General features: G+C 36.3%; 1 long non-coding RNA gene across 1 annotated transcript in view; it reads right to left on the reverse strand.

The window, feature by feature from the left end:
• The window catches only part of LOC136033553 (uncharacterized), a 41315-nt gene extending 26510 nt beyond the window's left edge, over window positions 1-14805 (reverse strand). The window contains exon 1 of the long non-coding RNA XR_010618940.1: window positions 14710-14805. This is a non-coding gene — a long non-coding RNA (uncharacterized LOC136033553). The remainder of the gene's footprint in view (window positions 1-14709) is intronic.
• Window positions 14806-24710: the final 9905 nt, after the last annotated feature.

Here is a 24710-nt window from a genome sequence, read left to right on the forward strand (position 1 = left end):
ATAAGCTTTAGTATGAAGAGCGAGGTATTCACGAGGGGGCGAACCCCCTCATATAAGTAGTAAAAACATACGAATATAGAAGTTCGTTACGTAAGTTAATTCGTAAGTTACAAAAACGTTCGTAAATAATTAAAAGTTCTAGTTGCCTTTTTAAGTAGCCGCAAATTGGAGGGTAACTAGGCCTCCTCTGCTCCTTTTTCTCTAAAATTATCCGATCAAAACTATGAGAAAAACATTTAGCCAAAAAAAAAAATATATAAGCAAATTTCGTTTTAATTATTCCAGTGTGGAGAGCCAAAATCAAAACATGCTGTAATTCAAAAACGTTCAGAAATTAAATAAATAAAAAACAAGTTTTTTTAACCAAAAGTAAGGAGCGACATTAAAACTTAAAACGGACAGAAATTACTCCGTATATGAAAGGGGCTGTTCTCTCTTCAACACCCCGCTCTTTACGCTAAAGTTTTTTAATGTTTTAAAAAATGGAGTGGAGAGAAAGCGTCAAACTTTAGCGTAAAGAGCGGGATATTGAAGAGAGAACAGCCCCTTTCATATATGGAGTAATTTCTGTTCGTTTCAAGTTTTAATGTCGCTCCTTACTTTCAGTAAAAAAAAATGTTTTTTTATTTAATATATCTTAAAACCATATAACAAATGTATCTTCACAAATTTAGGAAACATCCAATGCACTAATTCAGCCACATCAAGGAGTTCTCACCACCTGCCAATGATCTATCTTGAAGATGCAATTAAAGAGATTTAAACGAGAAATAAAACCTAGTAAGAGCTGGCTCGACAACTTATGGTTGATAGTATATCTTCCAACTTAAAAAGAACAGAAAATATTCTGTATATGAAAGGGATTGTCCCTCCCTCATCGCCCTGCTTTTTACGGTAAAACTTGGTATAAGAATTCTAGCAAATTCCCTTGGTGTTAAATTTCTCCTGAAAATTTCACCCCCTAGAAACTTCCCTCTCATTGGAAATTCTCCCCGTGAAAAATTTTACTAGCAGAAAATCTCCCCCACTCATAAAATGTATGTATACTTCCCTATAAAAGACTACGTAAGCAACAGACAAAAGGTATGACTTAGACATATTCCCAGGAGGATCGTGGTGTTACGGCAAAACTTCGTGTAAGAATTCTAGCAAATTCCCCTGGTGTAAAATTTGTCATGAGAAATTTACCCCCTAGTAACTTACCTGCCATGGGAAATTCTCCTCGTAAAAAATTTCACTTGCAGAAAATACTCCCGCATTCAAAAAATGTATGTATACTTCCCTGTAATAGGCTACGTAAGCGACGGGCAAATTTAATAACTTAAGACCTATTCCCAGAAGGATCGTGGTATCTCGAAAGGTATAATTGTTCGGCCTTTCAACTATTCTGAACAAAAAAATACTTCTACTACTAACAAATTACCGCAGCACCAAGCCCTCTGAGGCCAACACGGCTAAGCTCAGTCCTCTTCCAATCCAATATATTCAAAACTTCCCTCTTTACACTCTCCCAGAAAATTCCCATTTCATTTAAAGGTTTCTTTATGAAATCCTCCCACCCCAACCGTGGATGACCAGCTTTCTGCTTAGCCCTAGACCGCTGGTCAAAAAGGACAATCGTCGGTAATCTGTCATCCTTCATCCGCAAAGCGTGCCCTAGCCATCTTAACCTTTCTCTCATTAGAGCCATAGAAAGCAGGATGCTATCTCAAAATTTTGATTGGACTATTCAGATAAAAAAAATTCTAGTTGTGGATTCCTTCCAGAATTCTTTTTGCATAGGCTACGAATCCACCTCAAAAATAGCCTACTTATATTTGAAGAAAGATCTGTTTTCACTCAAGTTAATTACCCTATTTATTTATCTGACGGTTCAATGAGAGCTGGGATGTTTTGACATTAAAATGCACTGTTGTGAATCATCTCCCTGTCTAAGTACGAAACAATCAGATAACTAATCGCCTCGCGGGTGATATCCTATTGAATATTTTAAACCCAACAAGGAACCAAATAATTGCACATGAAACGACAACAGTAGCTTGTTGTCATTTCCTAGGTTAATTGAAATTCATTTGTTTAGCCTGAAACTTTGTGAAATTTTTAATTTCCCAATGGTTTCTTGGGATTTCTGGCAAAAATAGGACGTTTATTAAGAATTAGATACATTTGTGAAGCCTTTTTTGGGGGATTTTACAGCATGCAATTATCCGGTCAAGTCACTGCCCAATTATTAATACGTTTTCTGTCCAACTTTTTACCCTCTTTGAAGTAATTAGCAATTGTACTGTTGTTGTTTTTTTGTAAAGAGAGTTTGCTTTCCACGGCAAAATAGAATTATCCTTGATACTAGGGCGTTTATCCCCCCTTTTCAGGATAAAGTACAGCTTTTATGGATCAATTTTGGAAACTATTATTTTTCATTAAAATCTACGTTTTTGCATTAGGAGAACTACCCCCTGCAACACCCATATCGCACTGTTAGCCCTAAAATTTCCCTTTCAGTGGGATATAATAGATTAATCACTGATTCTAAATCGCTATGAACACAACCTGAGCCTAAAACGTACTTTTGAGGCTCCAGTCTTCTTCCCCCCATCCGCTACAATACTACAAATTAAAGTTAATCTGTATTTTCCGATATACGTGCTTTTTGCATTACTAAATAAAAAATTGCTACTTTATATCTGCTGTTTCGAGGTTCCCTCCCCCCCCCCGAAAAAAAATTTCTTGCGTACGTGCCTGCTATATATATATATATATATATCCTCCCCAGGATATATATATCCTATATATCCTATATATATATATATATCGATATATATAGGATATATATATATATATATATCCTATATATATATATATATATCCTATATATATATATATATATAAATCCTCCCCATATTCCCCATGAATCCCCATATTTCTTCATGAAATCCTCCCACACCAACCGCGGATGACCAGCTTTCTGTTTAGCCCTAGACGGCCAGCCAAAAAGGACTGTATTTGGTAATAATTCGTCCTTTTTCCCACAAAGTGTGCCCTAGCCATCTTAACCTTTCTCTCATTACAGCCATAGAAAGCAGGATGCTATCTCAAATTTTGGATTGAAACATTCTGATAAAAAAATTCTAGCTCTTCCTTCCATATTTTTTTTTTTTTGCATAGGCTACGATTCCAACTCAAACATAGGCTACTCTTGTAGCATACTTATATTTGAAGAAAGATCTGTTTTCACTTAAGTTGTGATCCTTTTTAAGATCATGAGGGATCCCAACGTGCGACAAATATTTTCGGGAAATCGAATTACAAGCTAGAAAAAAAAATTTCTTAGAAAAACAAGTTAGAAAAACAGTCCCCTCCCTCCAAAAATTTCTCCAACACAAAGACGTTTAAAGTATAAAACGTGTGAGATCCAACGTTTAATGTATAAAAAATTTTATGGTCAGGGGAAGTGGGATACGTGAGAGGATGTTTCTATGGGTGAATTTACCACGGGGAAGAGCATTTTCATGAAGAGTGGCTGGATTTTACAGCATTATTTAAAAAAAAAAAAACATTTTTGGTTACTTTTTAAGTAACCAAAAAAAAATCGGAGGGAATCTTCCACGCTCATTTTTCTCCCAAAGTCAACGGATAAAAATTTTGAGATAGCCATTTTGTTCCGCATAGTCGAAAACCATAATAACTATGTCTTTGGGGATGACTTACCATATCTACGTCTTTGGGGAGGGGCTGCAAGTTACAAACTTTGACCAATGTTTACATACAGTAATGGTTATTGGGAAGTGTACCCACATTTTCAGGGGAATTTTTTTGGTTTGGGTGTGGGGTTCAGGGGAGGGGGCTATATAGGAGGATCTTTCCTTGGAGGAATATTTCATTGGGGAAGAGAAATTCAATGAAAATGGCGCATTATTTTCTAGCATTACTATTAAAAAAAACAGCAATGAAAATATAAACATGAAAATTTTTTTCAATTGAAAGTAAGGAGAAGCATTAAAACTTAAAACGAACAGAGATTATTATGCATATTAGGGGTTCTAAAAATACTTTACCACAAAGAGCGAGGTATTTAGGAGGAGATAAATACTTCGCTCTTTATGCTAAATTATTTTTAGTAATTTCAACTATTTATTCTACGGCCTTTCTGATTCAGGGGTTATTCTTAAAGAATTGGGACAAAACTTAAGATTTAGTGTGAAGAGCGAGGTATTAACGAGGGGACAAATCCCCTCATATATATAATCAAAAATATAAGAATATAAAAGTTTGTTACGTAAGTTAATTTTTAAGTTACGTATATGTTTTACAAATAAAAACGTTCGTTAAAAATTAAAAGTTCTAGTTGCCTTTTTAAGTAACCGAAAAATTGGAGGGCAACTAGGCCTCCTTCCCCACCCCTCATTTCTCAAAATCGTCTGATCAAAACTAAGAGAAAGCCATTTAGCAAAAAAAAAATTAATATGCAAATTATATTTTAATAATTTATGTATGGAGAGCCAAATTCAGACATGCATCAATCCAAAACTTTCAGAAATTAAATAAAAAAAAATAAGTTTTTTGAAATGAAAGTAAGGAGCGACATTAAAACTTAAAACGAACAGAAATTACTCCGTATATGAAAGGGACTTTTCCTCCTCAACGCCTCGCTCTTTACGCTAAGGTTTCTTACTGTTTTAAAAAGTAGAGTTAAGAGAAAGGGTCAAACTTCAGCGTAAAGAGCGAGGCATTGAGGAGAAAAAGCCCTTTCATATGCGGAGTAATTTCTGTTCGTTTTAAGTTTTAATGTCGCTCCTTACTTACCGTTACAATAAACTTTTTTTCTTAATTTAATATTCAATGAGATCCCAGTGGTCGATTCTTCTCGGCGAGTTTATTTATATTTGGTTATATTGATGTTAATGATAGTCGAAGATCACCCCTTTTCACAATGTCAAGTCTATTGCGATCTTTTGATAACATTTGAGAAACACGACTAAATGCCGCTTCAACAAGACGTAGGAAAAGCAATAACGTAGAACTGCGCTTTATCCCAGAGCAAAGGGTACTTTGTAGCAATGTCGGTTGTTTTCCATATATTGTACTTTTCACCTTTGAATTTTGCATGCATTATTTCATCACTTTGTATTTCGTTGAGGGGCTCATGCAAAGATATGTCTATAAGGAGCAGCATTAAAACCTCGTTATACCTCACTCTTTCCGCTAAAGTATTTTTAGTAATTTCAACTATTTATTCTACGGCCTTTGTGTTTCAGAGGTCATTCTTAAGGAATTGGGACACAATCTAAGCTTTAGTGTAAAGAGCGAGGTATCGACGAGTGTTGAACCCCCTCATATACGCAATTAAAACATACGAATATAGAAGTTTGTTACGTAAGTTACGTATATTTTTTACCAATGAAAACGTTTGTAAAAAATTAAAAGTTCTAGTTGCTTTTTTGAGTAGTCAAAAACTTGGAGGGCAACTAGGCCTTCTCCTTCGCTTCTTTTTTCTCAAAATCTTCCGATTAATTGCAATTAATTAATATGCAAATTTCGTTTTAATTATTTATGTGCGGAGAGCCAAGATCAAAAAATGCATTAATTCAAAAACGGTAAGTAAGGATCGACATTAAAACTTAAAACGAACAGAAATTACTCCGTATATGAAAGGGACTTTTCCTCCTCAACGCCCCGCTCTTTACGCTAAGGTTTCTTACTGTTTTAAAAAGTAGAGTTAAGAGAAAGGGTCAAACTTCAGCGTAAAGAGCGAGGCATTGAGGAGAAAAAGCCCTTTCATATGCGGAGTAATTTCGGTTCGTTTTAAGTTTTAATGTCGCTCCTTACTTACCGTTACAATAAACTTTTTTTTAATTTAATATTCAATGAGATCCCAGTGGTCGATTCTTCTCGGCGAGTTTATTTATATTTGGTTCTATTGATGTTAATGATAGTCGAAGATCACCCCTTTTCACAATGTCAAGTCTATTGCGATCTTTCGATAACATTTGAGAAACACGACTAAATGCCGCTTCAACAAGATAAGACATAGGAAAAGCAAAGGGTACTTTGTAGCAATGTCGGTTGTTTTCCATATATTGTACTTTTCATCTTTGAATTTTGCATGCATTATTTCATCACTTTGTATTTCGTTGAGGGGCTCATGCAAAGATATGTCTATTTCGGCAACATTAACTTCGAAAGGAATTGAAACCTAAATCGGTATATCCATCCCGAGTAGGTCACTAAACCGAGTTTGCATATCCTCATGTATATTTTCCAAATATTCACAATATAATGCAGATCTTCATCTTGCAAATCAATGCTAGCACAGGCCAAACAAGGAAACTGTTCAAATGCACGACGCCTGATATTATTCTTATACAGCTGTAGTTTCCTTAGAAAAGTAGCAATAGCACTTTTACTAGATATCAGATCAGAATTGTTTTCTTGAAACTGTTTTTTAAGTGAATTAAATTTTTCAGATATATCTATAAGTAAAACTCATCACATGTATTTGCAAGCAGTTTTTCTCCAAGTTGTGTGTCAGCAAGAAAGGAAACAATAGAATCCCAAAGCGTAATGAAACGCTTAAGACAATTCCCCTTTGATTGCCATCTCACCTCTGTATGTAATACAATCCGCCCAAACTTTTCTCCATTTTGCTTACAAGAATTTACGAAAAAGGTGGTCTCGGAGAGAATTTGATTTACTATGGTTAACTACTTTTATTACAACAGTAAGGGCATCATGCAGACTTGCACTCATTTTCTTTGCAACAAGTGTTGACGGTGTATCAAAGAGTACGCACAATATAAAATGAACAGTAAATTACAGTAGAAAATTGAAATTTTAAAAATAAAGGGCGTTTAAATACCAACTTAGTAAGTCTCTTGGCCATTCACATCACCCACTTTGTTATCGAAGCACACACACTTCAAAACAAGGAAATTGATTCTTATCTTTTCGTTTTCATCCTTTTAGAACGGAAACCTTTCAAACTTAATTTTCAGTCGAAATTTTGTTCATCGGGTTAATTATAAATTCATTTGTTTAGCTCGCAAGCAACTGAAAACAATCTTTTTTAATGTTATTGTCTGAGTAACTAATTTGATTTTAGCGTTGGTAATTTAAACTTAAAATTTGAAAGAGGACGAACAAAATTTTTCAAAAGAATGTAAGGACCGACATTATAATTTAAAACGAACATAAATTAGCCTATTACGTGAGGGAGGTTGCTCCATAATGCTTTCTTATTATGAATAGGCAAATAGGCCTAAGTGCTTCTGAAAGTGTTTAAACGAGGATTCTATTTTTCGTTCGGGGGAGGGGGGTATTTACCCCTGGAAAATACCCCCATGGTTGTTGATTGATCTCCAATCACTTTTTACTTATAAAAAAAGTACTAGGTCTACTTCTTTCAGCACAAAAGTTTTTCTGTTTTTCTTAAGTGAGAAAAAACAAAGTAAGTGTGGGCATTTGGACGTAACCGTACCGGATTCGCTCTCCTTGGGGGAGTTGGGGGAGGGGTTCAGTGATTTGGTGCTTCTGGACGAGCTAGGACGATGAAAATTGGTAGGCGTGTCAGGGAGCTGCACAAATTGACTTGATATAGTCGTTTTCCCAGATTCGACCATCTGGGGGGGCTAAAGGGAGAGGAAAAATCAGAAAAATTAGGTATTTATAACTTATGAGTTGGTGATCGGATCTTAGAGAATTTTGATATTTAGAAGGACACCGTGACTCAGAGCTCTTATTTTAAATCCTGACCGGCATTAAGCCTCTGATTTTCTTTTAAATCAGTCTGTTGATTTATATAATAGAAAGTAAATGTATGAGAAGTACAAAAATTATTAATTTAAGTTTGGATTATTGTGGTGTCACGAAAATGACACCATCAGATTCAGCGTGTCAGAAAACCCTACTATAGAAGTTTCAAGCTCCTATCTACAAAAATGTGGAATTTTGTATTTTTTGCCAGAAGACGAATCACGGGTGCGTGTTTTTTTTTTTCCAGGGGTCATCGTATCGACCAAGTGGTCCTAAAATGTCGCAAGAAGGCTCATTCTAACGGAAATGAAAAGTTCTAGGGCCCTTCTTAAGTGACCAAAAAAATTGGATGGCACCTAGGCCCCCTCCAACGCTCATTTTTTCCCCAAAGTCAACGGATCAAAATTTTGAGATAGCCAATTCGATCAGCATAGTCGAAAACCTTAATAAATATGTCTTTGGGATGACTTACTCCTCCTCAGTCCCCAGGAGAGGGGCTGCAAGTTACAAACTTTGACCAGTGTTTATACACATTAATGGTTATTGGGAAGTGTACAGTTTTTCAGGGGGACTATTTTGGGTTGGGGGGAGGTCGAGGGGAGGGGGATATGCGAGAGGATCTTTCTTTGGAGGAATATGTCACAGGGGAAGAGAAATTCAATGAAGGGGGCGCAGGATTTTCTAGCATTATTATAAAAAATCAATGAAAAAATAAATATGAAGAAGTTTTTTCAACTGAAAGTAAGGGATAGCATTAAAACTTAAAACGAACAGAGATTATTACATATATGAGGGGTTCATCTCCTCCTAGATACCTCGCTCTTTACGCTAAAGTATTTTTAGTAATTTCAACTATTTATTTTACGGCCTTTCTGATTCAGGGGTCATTCTTAAAGAGTTGGGACAAAATTTAAGCTTTAGTGTAAAGAGTGAGGTATTAACGAAGGGATAAACCCCCTCATATACGGAATAAAAATATAAGAATATAAAAGTTCATTATGCAAGTTAATTCTTAAGTTACGTATATTTTTTACTAATAAAAATGTTCGATAAAAATTAAAAGTTCTAGTTGCCAAAAAATTGGAGGGTAATTAGGCCTCCTCCCCCACCCCTTATTTCTCAAAATTGTCTGATCAAAACTAAGAGAAAGCCATTTAGCCAAAAAAAGAATTAATATACAAATTTCATTTTCATAATTTATGTGCGGAGAGCCAAAATCAAACATGCATTAATTCAAAAATGTTCAGAAATCAAATATAAAAAACTAGTTTGTTCCCTTCTCAACGCCCCGCTCTTTACGCTAAAGTTTTTTACTGTTTAATAAAGCAGAATTGAGAGAAAGAGTCAAACTTTAGCGTAAAGAGCGGGGCGTTGAGAAGGGAACAGCCCCTGTTATTCACGGACTAATTTCTGCTCGTTTTAACTTTTAATGTGGCTCCTTACTTTCAGTTACTAAAAAATAGTTTTTTTTTAATTTAATTAACTTGCAATTCAAATCAAAATATGGCTCATTCTTTTTTATATTTTTTTGGCAGGCCACACGACTCTACACAACTGCTCATTTATTTCATTTAACTGCATAATTACACCATGTGCATCTTTTTCATTGTCCTCTAACGCTTTCAACTTATTTTTTACATGCGATTCCAAGAGCTCTCTTTTAAATGCCTCAATATCTTATCTGTTAAATAATTTCTAATTCGTTTTTCTAAACCTACTTTTCTAAACCCCACATTGTAGAAATTTCTTACTCGTGGGACGCGGTCCTGAAACTGCCCAACCTTCAGCTGAAGCTTAATAGCTCTACGATCAGATCTAACTAAAGCTAATGTTCCCATATTAATTGATTCAGGTACAAATTGCGTTTTAATTAGCGCATAATCTACAACACTAGGAGTTGGTCCCGAAAGGCAAGTAATCATCAGATCATGTTCCCCACAAAGCGCCAGGAGCTTTCTTCGCCATATATTTATTTTTGTTTTTTCATCCTTGTTACTTCGTGGTATTCTACAACAAATTGGGACAAAATCACCTAAATCTGGGATCAACACGTCTAAGATCTCAGCCTCCATACCGGTATTCGCATTAAAATCCCCCATCAACACGCACGCCAGATCTCTCTAACTTTCTTGTATTAACGATAATTTTTCTTCAATAATTTCCCTAGTATTTTCTCGACTGTACGAACTATTCCGTGCACGTAAATTAATTGCTTTGGGAGTAAACCCAAAATTAATTGCTTCCCATATTCAAAACAATTACGCAGTCAAAGCGTTTTCAGATCTACTATTAATTCTCTTACAACTTTCAATAGCAGGTGCTTTGACCAAACCCGAAATGCCACCCTAATATTTATTATTTCTTGATACATTACGCACAAACTTTATTCGTTATCTTTCCGGTCTTGTCGGTTTAAAACCATAACCTGTCATCGGATCTCAAAATGCAATTTAGAAGTCTATTAAAGTTTAAAAAAAAACTTGGGTTGGTTTATTTTAACTTTAATACCATTTAAGGCTTGCTGGGGGGAGGGGTTGCAAAAAGAAATCTTAAAAAACAAATGTATTTTTAATACGTCTCTTGTGTTGGAGAAATTTTTTTGGGGGAGCAGGAAGGTCTAATCCCTTCATCCTCCTTTATGGGTTCAGTATATGAAAGGGGCTGTCTCCTCATCAACGCCCCCACTCCTTACGCTAAAATTTATCTCTTTGTCACAGTTGTACTTTTTAAAACAATAGAAAACTTTAGCATAAAGAGCGGGGCGTTGAGGAGGGGACAGCCCCTTTTATATACGGAGTCATTTCTATCCGTTTTAAGTTTTAATGCCGCTCCTTACTTTCACGGAAACAAACTTTTTTTATTTAATTTCTGAACGCATTTGAATTAATGTAGATTTTGATTTTGGCTCATCGTAACTGAATAATTAAAACGAAATTTGCATATTATTTTTGAATGGCTAAATTGTGTTTTCAAACTTTTGATCGGACAATTTTGATCAATAAGGGGCGGGGGAGGTGGCCTAATTTCCCTCGAATTTTTTGGTTACTTAAAAAGTAACCAAAAATGTTTTTTTTTTTCAAATAAAACTGGAAAATCCAGCATCCCCTTTTTGGAAATGCGCTTCCCCGTGATAAATCCACCCCTTGGAAGGATCCTCCCACGTATCCCCCTCCACCCGACCATAAAATGTTTTATACATAAAATGTTGGATTTCACACGTTTTATGCTTTAAACATCTTTTTGTGTTGGATAAACATTTTTTGGAGGGAGAGGGAGGGGACCTAGTCCTGGTTCCTGGGTTCGGTCTTGCTATCATTGATAGCCTATATTTTTATGGCACTTTGTATTAACCAAGTGACATATAGCAATAGCAAATTCTGTCGGTCTGTTGCGGTTTTGCTACTTTAGGCACTTCCAGGTAAGTTAGGACGATGAAATTTGGCAGACGTATCAAAGACCAGACCAGATTAAATTAGAAATAGTCGTTTTCCCAATTTGACCATCTGGGGGTGGGAGTGGGGGCCGGTTAATTCGTAAAAAATAGAAAAAATGAAGTATTTTTAACTTACGAACGTGTGATGGGATCTTAATGAAATTTGATGTTTGGAAGGATATTGTGTCTCAGAGCTCTTATTTTAAATCCTGACCAGATCCGGTGAAGTTGGGAGGAGTTGGAGGGGGGAACCTAAAATCTGGGAACACGCTTAGTGTGGAGGGTTCGGGATGAAACTTGGTGGGAAAAATAAGCAGAACTCCAAGATACGTTGTTGACATAACCGGCACAGATCTGCTCTGTTTGGGTGAGTTGGGAGGGAGGGTTAATTCTAAAAAAAATAGAAAAAATGAGGTATTTTTTACTTACGAAGGAGTGATCGGATCTTAATGAAATTTGAAGTTTAGAAGGATATCCAGTCTCAGAGCTCTTATTTTAAATCCCGACTGGATCCGGTGACATTGGGGGGAACTTAAAATCTTGCAAAACGCTTAGTGTGGAGGGATTGGGGTGAAACTTGGTGGGAAAAATAAGCACAAGTCCTAGAAACATGATTGACATAACCTAAATGGGCCCACTCTCTTTCGGGGAGCTGCGGGGGGGAGGGTTAATTCTGAAAAATTAGAAAAATGAATTATTTTTAACTTACGAAGGAGTGATCGGATCTTAATGAAATTTTATATTTGGAAGGATATCATGTCTCAGAGATCTTATTTCACATTCTGACCGGATCCGGGGAAGGGGAAGTTGGGGGGCGGAACCTAAAATCTTTGAAAATGCTTAGAGTGGAGGGATCAGGATGAAACTTGGTGGGAAAAATAAGCACAAGTATTAAATACGGGATTGATATAACTGGGACGGATCTGCTCTCTTTGAGGGAGTTGGGGGGGGGGAGATTTAATTCTAAAATATTAGAAAAAATGAGGTATTTTTAACTTACGAAAGAGTGATCGTATCTTAATGAAATTTCATATTTAGAAGGACCTTGAAACTCAAATTCTCTTATTTTATATCCCGACCGGATCCAGTGTCATTGGGGGGGGATCTTGGAAAACGGTTAAAGCGGAGAGATCAGGATAAAACTTGGTGGAAATAATATGCACAAGTTATAGATACGAGATGGACATAATTGGTACGGATACGTTCTCTTTGGGGGAGCTGGGGATTATTAATTTGGAAAAATTAGAAAAATTGAGGTATTTTTAACTGGATCTTAGTGAAATTTGATATTTAGAAGGAACTCATGTCCTAGAGCTCTTATTTCAAATCCTGACCAAATCTGTTGATATTAGGGGGAGACCGGAATTCTTGGAAAACGCTTATAAATGTCGTAGATACGTGACTGACGTGACCGGACTGGGTCCACTCTCTTTGGGGGAGTTAGGTGGTGGGGTTCAGTGCTTTGGCGAGTTTGGTGCTTCTGGACATGCTAGGACGATGAAAATTGGTAGGCGCGTCAGGGAACAGTAAAAATTGATTTGATTTCCTTGATTCCCCGATTCGGCCATATGGAGGCTGAAGGGAGGGGAAAAATTAGAAAAATTGAGGTATTTTTAACGTACGAGTAGGTGATAGGATTTTAATGAATTTTGATATTTAGGACCTCGTGACTCAGAGCTCTTATTTTAAATCCCAACCGGCATTAAGCCTCTGATTTTCCTTTTAAAACAATCTATTGATTCTTAGACTTTTGCTAGAGCTCATGCCATATGAGCTCTTGGCTCTTCCGACCTTGTCACAAGTGCCATATGAGCTCTTAGCTCTTGTTTTCATGTGTATCCCAAAATGACCAGTAAATTCAAGAAAAAATTTCAAGAGAATTCAAGAGATCCAATGAATTAAAATCGAATAGTTGCTGACGTTAAACAATGGCTAATCAAACAGTTCGTGGTAACGAACTGTAGTAAGGAGTGACCCGGGTCAATAGTAGCCGAAACTAAAAAACTGAATTTTTATAACAATAGTTACATCAAAAGAATTGCATTTTAATGCTGATTTTAAATACATAAGTTTTATCAAGTTTAGACTTATCCATCAAAAGTTACGAGTTTGAGAAAATTTATAAAAATTTTGTTTATCCAAGCAGCGCAGCCTATTATGCGCCCCCCCGCCCCAAAAAAAAATTCCTGAATCCACTATTTTTTCTCTAAAAATCCAATTTAAAATAACATATTTCTCAAATTTATCCAAAAATAATTAACCTTTTAAAAATTAATATGTATTGAGACAAAGAGCTGATGCATTGAGCAGTTTGAACGGTTTGTATTAAATAATGTATTAAATATAACCGGTTGTATTAAAATAAAGGCCAAACTCCTTACCACTTCAGACCATTTCCACTACCTAGGCCTATGTATGACGCATAATTGTCAAGATTCCCTTTTAATTGCAGGTATTTCTTTGTTCGCAAGTTTATCAAAGCACCTATTATGTGCCCCATCCCCCCAAAGAAAATCCTGGATCCACTATTTTCGCTCTGAAAATCCAATTTGAAATAACAAATTTCAAAACATTAAAATGTCTAATAACGAGACAAAGGGCCTGAGTCATAGATCTCAGCAAAGAATGTCTAAACGGGTTTTTTGGAAGTGACCGAGAAATAGCAAGGCTCTGACTTGGATACTGTATTATTGCGTAATATCTTTGTCAATAGGAGAAACTATATGACGAGTATTAGCTGAACTGATAGCTTTTGCTAAATTCAAAAATATGTAGCGCTGTATAAGCAAAACTATTCAAATTAATGACCTACTTGTTCAAAAAACAGAGACAATTTTAACTGTAGAAAAATCAAATTTCTAGGTGGTATAATAAAGTAGTTATAGTAGATTGAATGTCAAAAAGTGTGAAGAGTGAACAAAGTGACCGAGTACCGGTCGTCTTACTATCACTTAACTTGATTAGTATTTTCTTTTAACTCAATAATATTATTCATTTATGAACCAGAAAAGAGAGACTGTTCACACAAGAGGTCAACACTCACCAGTAGTTGATAACCCAAAAGAGTAGGCTAGAGAGCTGTCAAAATAGCAATAAGGCAGAGACTTGTCTCCAGCAGCCAATCACAGACCTCCTTGGACTTTGTTAAACTAGTCAACGAACTGGGATCCTGTCCCCAGTCTGGAACCCGGATCCTGGCATAGTCATTTAACAACCAGAAAAGAGAGACTGTTTACACAAGAGTTCAACACTCACCGGTAGTTGAGAACCCAAAAGAGTAGGCTAGAAGTGAGAACTGTTAAAATAGCAATAAAACCTAAATAACTGCAGCTACAATTTATTCTACGGCTGCTAAGTAGAGAATTCTTCAACGAACAATTTTTAATGAAAAACAGTTTCCACTAGCCTATGCTATTCAACTTATTTATTATATGGTCATGTGCCTGGCTTCTACCTGACCTGGGCATTCAGAGCAGGACATATCAAAAACCTTTGTACTGTAAATATGTTTCACAGGGAAAGCCTACCTTCAGTGTCTACACCTGTTGCATCAAGTGCAAATCAAGTTTAATGTCTTCCACAACTGCGTGTTTAGACTCCCTTGCTTGACTTTTTCTTCTTCTTCTTCTTCTTGATTGGTTATCTGGAGACGCAAATGCATAATCTCCATGCAATTCTTTATTTATTCCACTTAAGGCTAATGGTCTTAATTTGTGTCCAATGCTATTTCTCCTATGATAGAAAATCATGAATAACTTCTGCGATTTTGGTGATTTTGAACTGATTTTTTTTTTGATGACTCTCGAGATAAAAAGGAAAAAAATGTTGGTTTCACTTTTTCTGTATATGCTTTACCTATTGTGCAAAAAAAAGAAATCAAGTTATTTTAGTTTGGTGAATAAAAATTTAGTGGATGGGAAATGACAGTAGATTTTTTTTTTAGTTCATCCTGCCAGTATTTAAAAAAAAAATGTTGGTTGCAGAATTGTTATATTTTTATTTTTAACGGTGCAAAAAATTATTTTTAATTTTCAACATTTTTCTTGCTAGAAGGTATGAAGTTGGCTCCAGAGGGTAGAATTTTGGATCATATGTAGATTTTATAATCTACAACCATTACAGAAAATTTCTGATGTATATCATAAATAGTTTGAAAGCAAAATCAGAAAAATACAATTTCAAAATGTGCTTACTTTTTACTTATTTTACCCCTGTTTCCGGCTTAATAGCGTTGTTCATCAGCCAATAGAAAAAAAGGCGGGATTCTTATCCAATTTTAGGCATTACGCCTCCAAGGCATTGTGTGTCTGATTAGTTGACTTGTCAACTGAAGTCAATAAGACATTTGAGATATGAGGAAGAAAATTATCAACAAAAGGTGGCTGAATTTAAAATACCGGTAAGTAAAAATTACATATACAAGTTTCATTCCCTCTTGTCCATTAAATAAAAAAAAACAAGTTTTTTTTAACTGCATGTAAGGAGCGACATTAAAACGAACAAAAATTATTCCGTTTATGAAAGGGGTAGTCCCTCAATGTCCCGCTCTCTACGCTAAAGTTTGACTCTTTCTCACAACTATACTTTTTAAAACAATAAGAAACTTTAGCGTAAAGAGCGAGGCGTTGAGGAGGGGACTTCCCCTTTCATATACGGAATAATTTCTGTTCGTTTTAAGTTTTAATGACGCTCCTTACTTGAAGTTAAAAAAAACTGTTTTTTTTTATGTAATTTCTGAACGTTTTTAAATTAATGCATGTTTTGATTTGGCTAACCGCACAACGAAATTTGCATATCTTTTTTTGTCTAAATGGCTTTCTCATATTTTCGTTCTGACGATTTTGAAGAAAATGGGGTGGGGGAGGAGGTCTAGTTGCCCTCCAATTTTTGGTAACTTATAAAAGCACCTAGAACTTTGTATATTTGTATTACATATATGAGGGGGTTTGCCCTTTCGTCAATACCTCGCTCTTTACACTAAAGCTTAAATTTTCTCCCGGTTCTTTAAGAATGACCCTAGAATCACCAAGTCCGTAGAATATATAGTTGAAATTACTTTAACGGAAAGAGCGAGGTATTTAGGAGGAGATGAACCCCTCATATGCGTAATAATTTCTGTTCGTTTTATGTTTTAATGCTGCTCCTTACTTTCAGTTGAAAAACTTCTTCATTATTATTTTTTCAGTGTTTTTTTATGGCACTTGGTATTAACCAAGTGACATATAGCAGTCGCCAATTCTGTCGGTCTCTCGGTATGTCGGTCTGTCCCGGTTTTGCTACTTTAGGCACTTCCAGGTAAGCTAGGACGATGAAATTTGGCAAGCGTATCAGGGACCGCACCAGATTAAATTAGAAATAGTCGTTTTCCCGATTTGACCATCTGGGGGGGGGAGTGGGGCCCGGTTAATTCGCAAAAAATAGAAAAAATGAAGTATTTTTAACTTATCAGCAGGTATTTGGATCTTAATGAAATTTCATGTTTGGAATGATATTGTGTCTTAGAGCTCTTATTTTAAATCCCGACCGGATCTGATGACATTGGGGGGAATCGGAGGGGGAAAACCTAAAGTCCCGGTTTTGCTACTTTAGGCACTTCCAGGTAAGCTAGGACGATGAAATTTGGCAAGCGTATCAGGGACCGGACCAGATTAAATTAGAAATAGTCGTTTTCCCGATTTGACCATCTGGGGGGGGGAGTAGGGGCCGGTTAATCGGAAAAATAGAAAAAATGAAGTATTTTTAACTTATGAGCGGGTGATTGGATCTTAATGAAATTTGATGTTTGGAATGATATTGTGTCTCAGAGCTCTTATTTTAAATCCCGACTGGGTCTGATGACATTGGGGGGAGTTGGAGGGGGGAAACCTAAAATCTTGGAAAACACTTAGAGTAGAGGGATCGGGATGAAACTTGATGGGAAAAATAAGCGCAAGTCCTAGATACATGATTGACATAATCGGAACTTATTTGTTCTCTTTGGGGTAGTTGGGGGGGGGGAGTAAGTCTTAAAAATTAGAAAAATGAGGTATTTTCAACTTGCGAACGGGTGATCGGATCTCAATGAAATTTGATGTTTAGAAGGATATCGTGTCTTAGAGCTCTTATTTTAAATCCCGACCAGATCTTGTGATGGGGGCGGGGAGTTGGGAGGGGGAACCTAAAACTTGGAAAACACTTAGAGTGGAGGGATCGGGATGAAACATGGTGGGAAAAATAAACACAAGTCCTAGATTGATGATTGACATAAACGGAACGGATCCGCTCTCTTTGGGGTAGTTGGGGGGGGGGGTTAATTCTGAAAAATTAGAAAAAATGAGGTATTTTTAACTTACGAACGGGTGATTGGATCTCCATGAAATTTGATTTTTAGAAGGATATCGTGGCTCAAAGCTCTTATTTTAAATCCTGACCGGATCTGGTGACATTGGGGGAAGTTTGGGGTGGGGAGACCTAAAATGATGGGAAACGCTTAGATTGGAGGGATTGGGATGAAACTTGGTTGGAAAAATAAGCAAAAGTCTTGCATACGTAATTTACATAATTGGAACGGATCCGCTCAATTGCGGGGGGGGGGTAATTCTGAAAAATAAGAAAAATAACGTATTTTTAACTTACGAAGGAGTGATCGGATCTTCATGAAACTTCATATTTAGAAGGACCTCGTAACTCTGATATCTTATTTTAAATCTCAACCGGATCAAACGTAATTGGGGGGGGGCAGTTGGGGGGACCGGAAATCTTAGAAAATACTTAAAGCGGTGAGATCAGGATGAAACTGGATGGGAAGAATAGAAACCTGTCTAAGATACGTGACTGACATAACTGGACCGGATCTGCTCTCTTTGGTGGAATTGGGAGGGGGGAGGTAATTTTGAAAATTGAGGTATTTGTAACTTACGAAAGGGTGACCAGATCTTAATGAAATTTGATATTTAGAAGGATCTTGTGCTATAAAGTTTAACTTTAGGTTCTGACCTTCTCACAAGTGCCAAATGAGCTCTTGGCTCTTCCGACCTCGTACCATATGAGCTCTCGGCTCTTCCGACCTCGTCCAAATGAGCTCTTGGCTCTTCCGACCTCGTACCATATGAGCTCTCGGCTCTTCCGACCTCGTCACAAGTGCCATATGAGCTCTTAGCTCTTGTTTAATAATGCTAGAAAATCCTATGCCCCTTCATTGAATTTCTTTTCCCCCGTGACAAATTCCTCTAAGTAAAGATCCTTCAACGTAGCTCCCTCCCCTCTACCCCCCCCCCCCCCCCTCAGCCAAAACCCCTCAACCGTTGACTTTTAATTAAAAGGAATAGTTGTGGGAAAAGTCAAGTCATGGCCAATTGTAGAAAAAGCCAAGACAGATTGTCCAATTAAGTGGGCATCAGGTCAAGGTAAACACTGATCAAAGTTTATAACTTGTAGCCCCTCCCCCGGGAACTATGGGGGGTAAGTCGTCCCCAAAGACATCTTATTATGTTTTTTGACTATGCTTAAGAAAATGGCTATGTCAAAATTTTGATCTGTTGACTTTGAGAAAAAAAATGAAAGTGGGAGGGAGCCTAGGTGCCCTCCAATTTTTGGTCGCTTAAAAAGGGCACTGGAACTTTTCATTTTCATTAAAATGAGCCCTCTTGCGACACCCTAGGACCAATGGGTCGATACAATCACCCCTGGGAAAAAGAAAACAAAAAACAAATAAACACGCACCCTTGATCAGTCTTCTGGCAAAACAATTCTATGACTTTTAGGGCGTGTTTCCCCCTTTTTTCCAAAATAAGACAAATTTTCTCAGGCTCTTATCTTTTGATGGGTAGGACTAAATTTAATTAAATTCCGATTCTTTTGACGTATTTATTAGTATCAAAATTTCGTTTTTTAGACTTTCGTTTACTATTGAGCCGGGTCGCTGTTTTGTTTTTCTATGGTTCTTTTCATTTTTTTTAGAAAGTTGCTGCTTGGAGAACAAGATAAAGATAATTTGTCAAATGGATCGAAAATTTCAGAAGAATTTTCAGCAAATCCTCTCATAGACGATTCAAATAAATTGGGAAACGGTAGTGGTTCTTACGGTGTTGATTGCCCCGATACGAATACTGAGATAGACTTATCTGGAATTCCAGATGGAAACTGCATTGTGAATCTAAGGTATTTCCTTGCTGAAGTAATTTCAGCATTCAGACACAAAATCAGTTGCGATCACGGAAAATTGATTATAAAGCAATTAGAAAAGAAAGGCCTGAAAACTGAACTGAAAGTTAAGTGTAATAAGTGTAACTGGGAAAAGAGGATTAAAGGTGAACCAGAATGTCCAGCAACAAGCGTAAAAGAATATCTTTCAAGTTTTACGGACCAGACACAGGTTGCTTTTTCCGAAAAAAAATCAAGTCTTAAAGGCTGCTTGAATTCGAAGGCTGTTTGGGGAGCCATGGGTAGTGGAGGAGGGTATTCTACACTGTGTGAATTCTTCGGGGTGCTTGGAGTGAAACCAATGTCACGAATAGTTTATTCCCGTATTGAAAGGCAGCTTGGTAATGCTTGGATGAATAGTTTATCGGAAATTTTGCTAGAAAGTGGACGAGAGGCCTTAAAATCAGCCATTCATGGTGATAGGTATAAGGAGGACTCATACTGGACAAAAGAGATATGTGATGGAGGCTGGAATGAGCGTAGCAAAGGACACGATTATTCGGCCAAAGGATGTGTTGCAGTTATCATAGATGCATTTACGAAAAAACTGTTATATGTTGGCATAAAAAATAAATACTGTTATATATGTTTTTCTTCTGCAAACGCCAAAGTAATTCCCAAAGATCATTTCTGCTTTCTGAATTATAACGGAAATTCAAGGAGCATGGAAACAGATATTCTAGTTGAAGGCTTTCGTTCCAGTGAGGATATGCACTGATTACAGTTTTTAGAGTTTATCGGTGACGGTGATTCCAGTGTTTTTTATAAGCTAAAACAAAGTGTTTCCTACGGTTCCAACATACGGAAACATGAATGTGCAAATCACGTCACAAAAAACTATACAGCCCATCTATATAATTTGTGCAAAAATAAAAAAGGTTTGTACACAAAATGTCTTCCCCGAGGAATTATCCAGCAACTGACAAAAAATTTAAGGGGTGCGATAAAAATAAATTCTGAAAATAATGGAACAGCAGAAGAATTGAAAATCTTGTTAAAAAGAGGTCCGTACCATGTTTTCGGAAACCACACAAAATGTGATTCTGGATGTCCTAAGATTGCTGAATTGACCGTGAATAGTAAAATAGAAGATCGGTGGAATAATTTTCCCCTGCACGTGTTTGAAGATGTTATGACAGAGGTCGATATTGTGTGTCGAAAAGCAGAGCAGCTTCGAAATGACGCAACTACAAACTTAGCTGAAAGCTACATGTCAGTTGTTGCTAAATTCATCGGAGGAAAGCAAATAAGCCGCTCTAAACGAGGTTCATATCATGCAACAGTTCATGGAGCAAGTCTTGCTTATAATTCAGGTCCAAAATGGCATCAATTAGCTTGGAAAAATATTTTTGGGCTTAGTCCTTCAAGCGTAACAAAAAAATATTGTAATAAAACGGCTAAACTCCGTGTAATATCTAAACGTAATTTGACCAGTTATTATAGTGCTCTTGGAGGAAAACACGTTGCTAAGTTAAAAAATAGAAACTATAACTTTGGTAATCGTGACTATGGACCAAATTGCAATAAGCCAGACATGACTTCTGATGAAATGAATTTGGCCATACAAAAATATACTGACGAGAATTTAAAATTGGATTTTGCCAGTATAAGCTGTTTGTTCAACAGTACCAAGGGCCAATCCAAAAATGACACTTGGGTTGAAGAAAGATCTAAGAGAATAACTAGTAGTTACTTCCACAGAATTGCAACCAGAAAAAACAGCACCAGAGTTGCCCCAATTGTTAAGCAAATTCGAAACTTGGGACCTAGATTCTGCTCTGCCCTAATGAAAAAGGGCTTAGATTTAGAAGTAGTGGCACTAGAAGCATATGAAAACAAATTCAACTTAAAAGTCGTAAAGGGAGATCAAATAGGACTCAGTGTGCATCCACAGTATCAGTATCTTGCTGCATCTGTAGATGGGCTGCTCCCTAATGGCACACCTATAGAGATAAAAACGGTGCATAATATACCAGAGTTCAAAACCATTTATGATGTGGCCCAGTCAAAAAATTTAGTTAAAGCATTTTTTCTTGAATTATCCAGTGAAGGTCTTCAGCTAAAAAAAAATCACAGGTATTTCGCCCAGATACAAGACCAACTCGAGATACTGGATAAAATGGTATGCCACTTAATAGTTTATAACTCTATTGAGGATTGGGAAATAATTACAGTTCACCGATCGAAAGACTACTGGGAAAAAATATTTCCGAAGCTTGAAGCCTTCTGGAATGAATCCTTACTTCCTGAAATTTTAGACTCAAGGGTTGCAAGGAATATGGAAATCAGAGAACCTGTGTCTGTAAAATGTACAACAGCCCACCAACCGAAGGACTCAAGCTTGTCTCAAGAAATAAAAAGAGGAAAAAAAAGAAGGTTGAGTCGAGTTGAAGTGAACAGCAAGAAAAAAAACGCACAGAAGGGATCGGGGGAGAACAGTGAATTTACCAGGAACTCAATGCATGAAAACAGTGATTTTGAAGAAATAATTTGGTCTGATTTGGAATAGATAAATCTTCGTGTTTGATAAAAAAAAATGTGTTAAAAAATATTGGCAAGGAAAATTATTTTTTCCTCCATAAATTTCTGTCTCATTCTTCGTCAATGTCCAAAAATAATGAAGTTTCTTATCTGGTCTGAAGTATATTAAATACATTTAATACAAACAATTTTAGTTTTTTTCTTATAAATTTCTTGTATGTTACTTGGGCTTAGTATTTGTGATTTTTATAGTTTTTCCTACAATTATTACGTTTTCTGTACAATTCGTTCATTTTTGGTATTTAATTAAAGCGTCTTTAAGTTTCTTTCCGAAATCTTGTGCATCTCGCCCTAACACAAAATAACGTTAATGCCCTAATCTTATTACAAGGAAAATAGCTTTCATCTTATTAATTCCAAAATACTGACAAAAAAAACCACTATAAAAATCAAGGTGACTGGAAAGATATTGAAAATGAACTGAATGTGTAATGTATAATTATTTAGTGTTTAATATACTAATTACAGGAAACATCAACAATAAAGGGTTACAGATTCTATTTAGCGACAATTTTTTATTTTGGTTTACGGTTAGAACGGAACTCTAGTCGAACTCCTATGGGCAGTAATTTGTGTCCTTTTTGGTTTAACTTTAGCACTCATTTTAATTTTTAATCGTTTAGGATTTAATTATTTGTATATAGCAGTACCCATTTCTTTTATGTTTGGTATAATTATTTATTTTTATTTCTCTTCATTTTCAGTCAATTATGCATAGACAGTAATGTTTGACCGTTTCACATTTAGATCATTGAAGGATTTTATTTTCTGTCCGTCTGTTTCAAATGGCTCTTTAATTTTCAATTACTTAACTCACTAGCCTAATTGTATAATGTACATTCCCAGATTGCTATGAAATCACGATCTTGTATCAGACTTAGCAGACATCTGCCATGCTTGGGATACTTATGTCATGCTTGGCACAGATCATTCACTCTTAGTACTGTTCTCACAGTTCCGCTATGCTTGGCACACTTCTGCCATGCTTGGTACTAGCCACCTGAGGTATATGATTTCTGAGAGTGAAAAACCTCTCAAACATTCATCCTTTTTCTTTGGGTAGTTTACTTTTGCATGTGCGGACTGTTTGTTTTCGTTGTTGTATTTTAATGGGGGCAGATACGATGGACAAGGGTTTTTAAATTCCTTTTGGGAAATCCCAAACTTTTTACTGTTATCGCTTTTCTTCTATTTCAATAAAAATTATGTTTTATGTGCTTTAACCCGTATGCGCCTGAGAGGCTATATTTCTTCCAAAATAAGTTCATTAGTACGGGTATGCATTGAGTTTTTCGTTTTACACAAACTTTTCCTCTTGTTATCTTCCCAATAAATTAGTTTAATTTCCATCAATTATGTTTATGTGCTACTTTTTCATAGTAAATTTATGATGGAATGGCGGATTAGTCTTCTTAGTTATTTAGCAGGATGAGATTGAGGAGCACAAAAACACAAACGTACGCAAACACAGGAACAAGTCTACACACACACACATCAAATTACCAATTACGCACTTATTGTTTGATGCAAGCTGTGCTAGAGTTTTGTTCGCAGGAATTCTTCAATTCAATTCAATCATATATATTTAAATAAAAACACATAATTCCATGTACATAATCTGCCAGGAAAGCACAAAAGTGCTTGACTAGGGCAGAAACTTCACTAAAGAATAATTAAACAATCAACTAACAGAAACAACGAATCAACTGGATTTATCGAAAAAGAGAAAAAAGGGGGGTGAGGAAGAGAAAGAAAACAAAAAAAAGAAAAGAAAAGACCGAAAAGAGGAGGGCCGCATGATATTCAAATCTAAACAGTATTTCTGGAACGACCCTTCACTGCTCGCTTGAAGGTAGTAAGTTTATTTGAGTTCCGGATTTCCAAGGGGATTGAATTCCAGATAGCTGGTGCATATCCGTAGAAAGTCCTTTGCGAAAGCCAAGTTGGGTATCGCACAGAAGATTCTACTCCTGGAGGTAATCATACATTCTTTCATGGACTACTTTCTCATAAATCTTCGAAAAAAGGTAAAATAGAAATGGATCGGTAATTACTCGGTTCATTTTTTGACTTCCCTTTGTGAAGGGGTAGCACTCAGGCTAATTTAAGTCTTTCTGGAAAAGTTCCCTCTTCAAGTGATAAATTAATCAGATGAGTCAAAATAGAAATAACAATTGTTTTTGTTGCTTTAACGATACTTCATCTACTCCACAGGATTGTTATTTCATACACATAATTATTTCATTTATTTCATTTTCATCACAATTTGTAAAAAGGAATTCAGAAGTAACATGACGAGGTTCAAGTTTGGGGACTGGTGGACTTCGAGAACTGAAGATTAAAAGAAAATAGCCAGGTGGGTGTTTCACCCACCTGGCTAACTGCTTGCAATTCTCAATACCCAAGGGTTCTCCCAATAGCCAAACAATTTTCATTTCCAAACGGACTCGGTCTCGGTTAAGGTTTGGGAGAGTTCACGCTTTACATTTCAAAACAGACACCCATCTCGAAAATAAAAGATTTGTCTACTTTTCGTACAAGTTCTACCATTTGCATTCAATGCACATCGAATCAAAATCTCTGAGCGAAAAAATATAGGATTACCCTTTAAATTGATGTGCAAAAGAAAACACTATTTTTAGCTCAGCAGTGGGTATATTTTCTTTTACATAACCTGTTCATTTAAATTAATCTCCGTAGAATCTAACGTGCTTTTGCTAAACAAACATCTTTTGTTTTTTTCTCCCACTTGTTTATGTTTTTGTCAAGTCTCATAAACGAGTTTGCTATCGAATAGATACTAGCA

This window comes from Artemia franciscana, chromosome 12, assembly GCF_032884065.1.
Source record: "Artemia franciscana chromosome 12, ASM3288406v1, whole genome shotgun sequence".
Taxonomy (NCBI): domain Eukaryota; kingdom Metazoa; phylum Arthropoda; class Branchiopoda; order Anostraca; family Artemiidae; genus Artemia; species Artemia franciscana.